The 6,035-nt window shown below is 35.4% G+C and overlaps 1 pseudogene; it reads right to left on the bottom strand.

Moving 5' to 3' along the window:
• Window positions 1–1,792: 1,792 nt before the first annotated feature.
• Window positions 1,793–3,947, bottom strand: LOC102877822 (annotated as a pseudogene).
• Between the last annotated feature and the right edge of the window lie 2,088 nt (window positions 3,948–6,035).

The following is a 6,035-nucleotide window of genomic DNA, read 5'->3' as shown; positions in this document are numbered from 1 at the left end:
CAACTCCTTTCTGGCTTGTAAGATCTGTGCTGAGAAGTCTGAAAATAATGTAATGAGTTTTCTTTTATAAATAATTATTTTCTTCTCCCTGGCTACCTTGAGAATTCTTTGTCGTTAATTTTTGATAATTTTAATATAATGTGTCTTGGTGAAGGCATTTTTGGTTTTAGATAATTGGGTGTTCTGTTGACTTTTTGAATTCCAAGATCCAGTTCATTCCTTAGATTTGGGATGTTCTTGTCTACTCTTTGTCTATAAATGCTCTCTAATCCCTGCTCCTTTTCCTTGCATTTGATAATGTCTATTATTCTTATGAGTCCTCTCCTTATCAGATCAGATAGTTCTTGTATTTCTCTTTATTTTTTTTTTTATTTTTCTGTTTCTTTCTTTTTTTTCTGATTTATTTCTAGATTTCTGTCTTCGACTGATCCTCTTGCTATTTCATTTTTCAACTCTTGAAGTGTGTTTTTTATCCACAGAAGTTCTATTTGGTTCTTTTTGAAGGTTTCAATCTCCTTGCTCTGCTCATTTATTTGTTTTTTTTTTTTTTTTTAATTCTTGAAATTGCTGATATGACTAATTTCGGAACTCACTGAGTTTTTTCAGAAGTACCATCCTAAATTCTCTGTCATTTAAGTCATATATTTCTAGGTCTGTAAGCTTATTTTCTGGAGATTTTTCTCTTTTTTTTCTGAGATGACTTGTCACCTTGGTTGTTCTTAGTGTTTAGTGGACTATACCTCCACCTGTGCATTAATGGAAATGTATTCTGCTTTTTTCCCCAGAAGGATTATATAAAGGTCTCTTTTTAGCCTGCTGCAAAAAAGGAGCTTTTCTCTTGGTTTCCAGTAGTTGACGTTTAAGCTTCTTGGATCCCTGCTTTTATAAGGACTTAATAATGCCTTTATATAATGCCTTTTTAATTTTCTTGTAGATATTTAATCACGCTTGCTACCATCAGTTGTATTCCCTGTCACTATTAGCAACAGTTTGGTAACATTTGCTCAGATTCTCCTGAGGCTTCGCAGTGATTGGTCTTGGATGATATGGGGGGAGGGGCCCAGTAGGTTGGAGTTTGGGGGCTGCAGCTCAGCGTTGGTTTTGCAACCGCAGCCAGAAAAAAATCAACTGTTGTTTCCCTGTCATCTGCTTCTCTGCTTTCTGCCCTGATGTCTGGGCCCTGCCGCTGGCTGGATGGAACTCACTAACGCTCCCAGGCAGGGCTGTTCAGGGAACTCATGGCAGAAACTGCCACACCTTCTCCCCTCCCGCTACAGGGAGTTCTTTTGGCTGCCTGAGGCAGCTTCTTTATTTCTCCCAGTCCACAGCCCGACATCCAGATTCCGACCTGTGGTAGCTCTTATGCACAGATCCCACACTCAGATGTGCTGATGTGCAGTTTGGTTGTTCTTTGTTGAGTTTTAGATGTTCAGCTTATTGTCGTTTCAAGGGGAGAGATCTGGAGATGTCTCTCACTCCACCATGTTTCCTCGGTCCTGAATTGGAATTCTCTTGCTATTAAATTCTTTTACTGTTGTTTTCATCATCTTTAAGTGCATGCATACATTTGTACATTTTTTATTTATTCTTTTTATGGCAATACAATATTTTATTTATTCTTCCATTAATAACTAATATCTGTGCACTTTTACAGTATTAATGGAACAATCTAATAAAAGTTCAACTTGCATTTTTAAAAATATCTCAATATTGTGTATCAATAAGAAAGACAATTGTGGTGAAAATCATGATGTCAAAAACACACAATAAATGATGTTAGTCTATATACAATTCAGTTTTTGGTATAAAGTTCTTTGGCTACAATAAAGAACATTTGGTTTACTTCACTAAAAGGAATATCCCTTAATGCTGAGATGGCGTCTTCTTGGTATTTCTTCTGTTGTTAGTTTTTAACATAGTTATCTGCAATTGTGGGATAGAATTGAGTAAAGAGGTACTCATCATGTTTATTCCAATTAAGAGTACATAACCGATTACTACAGTAACGAGGTGGACAGGGAATGCAACTGCCCAATATTTTTGAAGACTAAAGGTTAAGCCCGAGGAGTTTAACCAAGATTCAGTAATAAAAGCCCACACGAAATATAATATGAAGTCAAGTTGAGAGCTTAAGAAAAGAACAAAGCCATAACTCGCTCTTTCTTGCAATGCGACAGTGAATTTTCCACCATTTTCCCTGTGGCTTTAGATAATCTCAGCTCTGAATCCCATGCGCAAGTGCCTACCCTTGAGCACAGAGGGGTGAGAGAGAAGAAAACTGAGACAAAGCCTCTGCCCACTCCTGCCAGGATGCAGGCACACCCTGACCCTCCACCTTAGTCTGACGGGAGCTCTCAAGTGTAGTCGCTTGCTTGGCACTGCGTCATGATTTATTCATTAAGTAAATATTTATTGAACACTTGCTATGCATCAGGCACTGTTCTAGATTTTAGAAAAGCATCAATGAACAGAAAAAAACTTTCTGACCTCGTGAGGAATACTGCCTTCTCTTCCTCTCCTTCTCCCTGCCTCTCTTCATCTAGTGAATTAGGAAACCAGGGTTCTACACCTAACTTAACCACGAATTAGATCGATGACATTCACTAGCATTTCTGAGTTCAAATGCCCTCGAACAAATCCTAAAGATGAGCAACACACCCATCTGACAGCCACGGAGGATCCCCAATTCAATCTAAAAAAAAAAAAAAAGCTTATGTTATCTAGGGACTCATAGGCCAGACATGCACCCAGACACCTGTAATACAATAGAGGAAAGAAAAATAAACATGTAATAAGGATGGAAACAGGATTATTTCCAATTTGTGGAAGCCTAGGAAGATTCCACTGAATCCTTATGTGTTGAGTAAGATTGGGAATAATTGTTAATGAACGGGAGGAAGTTTCAAAGCAGAATGTACAGAGCAGTAAGGTGGTGATGAGGGCTTCTGTAGGAGAAATAAGTAGTTCATTTTAGCTAGATCACACTGAAAGAACCAAACACTAAATTTGTATTAATTTTTATGATAAAAGTGACCTAGACTTTTTTTTTTTTTGCTTGTGGATTGTGTTTAGGTGATATCACAGACACATCTGCAGGTGCCTGTTAACTCTTCTCTTCTATAAGAAGTATTTGAATTGAAAAATTTGATAAACTAAGTCTTGCTGTAACTCTTCAATTAGTGTTGGTCAGCTTTCTCTCTCCCATTTTCATCAAAGGCTAAGTCAGATGGCTCCACTTTTCTCAAATCTGAAAACTAACTGCCTCCCTTCTCATTCTCAACACATATTGGTATCTCCAACTATAATAGTTGAGAACTTGGGCTCTATTGTCAGTCTATAAATTCAGGTGCTGGAACTGCCCCCTTCCTAGCTGTGTGACCTTGGACAAATTCCTTCACCTCCCTGAGCCTCTGTTTTCTTTTCTGTAAATAATAATTGGCTTTACCTCATCATGTTTTAGAGAGCATTGAGTTGGAAAAATCAGATGAAATGTAAGTGCTTCAAGATCTGAAACGTAGTAAATGTTCAGTAAATAGTTGCTATTATAACATTATACATTGCCTAATATTCCAGAATCTAAACTAAAATTTCAACTGTTCCTATACTCATGTTACATCTCTTCTCCAGTTTCAGAAAAGAGATCATTCTTCCTGCTCAGAGCTAATCGTTCTTTTAACCTGTGCCCAGTACTATGTGTACCATCTTTTCTTCTTTGTTCAAAATTCTCACTCCACCAGTGATTTTGTTTCCTTCGAGATTCTTTAACCTTTCCATTTCTACTCTTCCTTCTCAGCCTATAAATATATTCAAGTCTCTTTTATTTAAAAAAAATGCAAGTGCTCAATATCACTAATATTCAGAGAAATTCAAATAAAAATCATTCGGAAATATTACCTCACACACGTATTAGAATGATTAGTACCAAAAAGATAAGAAATAAGTATTGCAAGACTGTAGAGAAAAGGAACACTTGTGCACTGTTTGTAGGAATGTAAATCGATGTAGCCATTTTAGAAAATAATACAGAGGTTCCTCAAAAAAATAAAAGTAAAACTACCATATGATCCAGCAATTCTACTTCTGGGTATTTATTGAAAGAACAAAAACACTAACTCTAAAAGGTATATGCACTCCTGTGTTCATTGCAGCATTATTTACAATAACCAAAATATGAAAGCAACCTAAGTGTTCACAGTGAATGAATGAATAAAGAGAATAGAGAATATTGTTCACTCATAAAAAAGAAAGAAATCTTGTCATTAGTGACATGGATGGACCTTGAGGGCATTATGCTAAGTGAAATAAGTCAGACAAAGAAAGACAAATACTATATAATTTCTCTTATATACAAAATATAAAATTAAGCAAAACAAAGAAAAAAAATGCTGAACTCCAGACACAAAACAGATTGTTGGTTGCCAGAGGTAAAGAGTGCACAAAATGGGGAAGAGTATCAAAAGATGCAACTTCCAGTTATGAAATAAATAAGTCCTGGGATGTAGTGTACAGCATGTTGACTACAGTTAATAATACTCTATTGCATATTGGAAAGTTGTTAAGAGAGTAAGTCTTAAAAGAATTCATCATAATAAACAAATCGTTAACCATGTTTGGTGATGGATGGAACTAAATTGATTGTGGTGATCATTTGCAATGTAAACAAATATTGAATCATTATGTTGTAGACCTAAAACAAATGTTATATGTCCATTATACCTCAATACTTATTTAAAAAATGTTTTGCAAACAGATGCAAAATTTTTATCAATGATAAATCTGAAAACCACTAACTACTATGGATTTGGGCATGATTAGTTTTGACTAAAACACAATATTTAATATTTAGAAGATTGAGTAAATTTTAATTTATAAGAACTAGAGTTTTGATTACATAAAGGTCTAATATTCACTTTCTTGTTAGTGTGATGATAATCAAGGAGAAAAAAAGCATAATAATTTTATATGATTATAGGATTGATCATTGGACCTGAATGAGTAATGAGAAGTTTTATGGATTCCTGAAATTTTGGATGTAAATATCTTTTTAAAGTTCTCACACAAGAAAAAAATTATAACTATGTGGTGATGGATGTTAACTAGACTTATTGTGGTGACCATTTTTCAATATATACAAATATTGAATCATTATGTTGTACACCTAAAACTAATATAATGTTATATGTCAATTATATCTCAATGAAAAAAAAATTGTATTACCATTAGCTTTTACCCGGTCTTTCTAATCTTTCCTCTCTCTCAAGCTTCTTACTCATGCTATTTAAAGTCATCACTCCCTTATCTCTCATTCAGTAATCAACTACAATCTAACTTTTACGCTCATTTGTCCACTAAAACAGCTCTCGCTAAGACCACCTGCTCATTTCCACAGCTAAGTACTACTTCTCAGGCTTTGTGTTAGGGGATTCTGCCTCTGGTTGAGGTTAAGTCCCTGTTATATTTCTGATTTTGGGCTGTGAAACAACAATCATTATGCCTCCCTTCAGCCAGTGGCCACCATTGAAGATGATTACTTCCTTTCCTGAGAGGAGACTTGAGACAGAGTCTGAAACTGCTTCTGTGTGTTCTAGCATCTGAGCATCTCAAAACTAATGATTTGGGTGACTATAATCAAATTTGACACTCATATTCCAATTTGAACTTTTAGTCATCTTACAATCACTATGCTGCCATCTCCATCAGAATGGTTTTGTCCCAAAAATAAAATGGTAATTTATTAGTGCACACTACCATTAGCCCCATGTTCTATGTTTTCCTGTCTTCATTCTGCTACTTCAACTCACAGTTATTTCTCAATACACTTTTTATTCTAAAAAGCCCTCTTACATTTGTAAGACATCACACATCCACATCCATATTATTGGAAGACTGTACTAGACTTACAGTATTTCTCTCTACCCCATAGCCTGTTATCATCATGTGACTTCAATGTCCACAAGAATGATCCAACCAAAAGCCTATTCTTAGAATTCCTTGACTTCCTTCGAGACTTTTCTTCAAATCCATTTTCACTTCAC

The sequence above is a fragment of the Pteropus alecto genome, unplaced genomic scaffold (assembly GCF_000325575.1).
Source record: "Pteropus alecto unplaced genomic scaffold, ASM32557v1 scaffold344, whole genome shotgun sequence".
Classification (NCBI taxonomy): domain Eukaryota; kingdom Metazoa; phylum Chordata; class Mammalia; order Chiroptera; family Pteropodidae; genus Pteropus; species Pteropus alecto.
The sequence above is the reverse complement of the archived record's forward strand: the minus strand, read 5'-3'. Positions and strand labels throughout refer to the sequence as shown.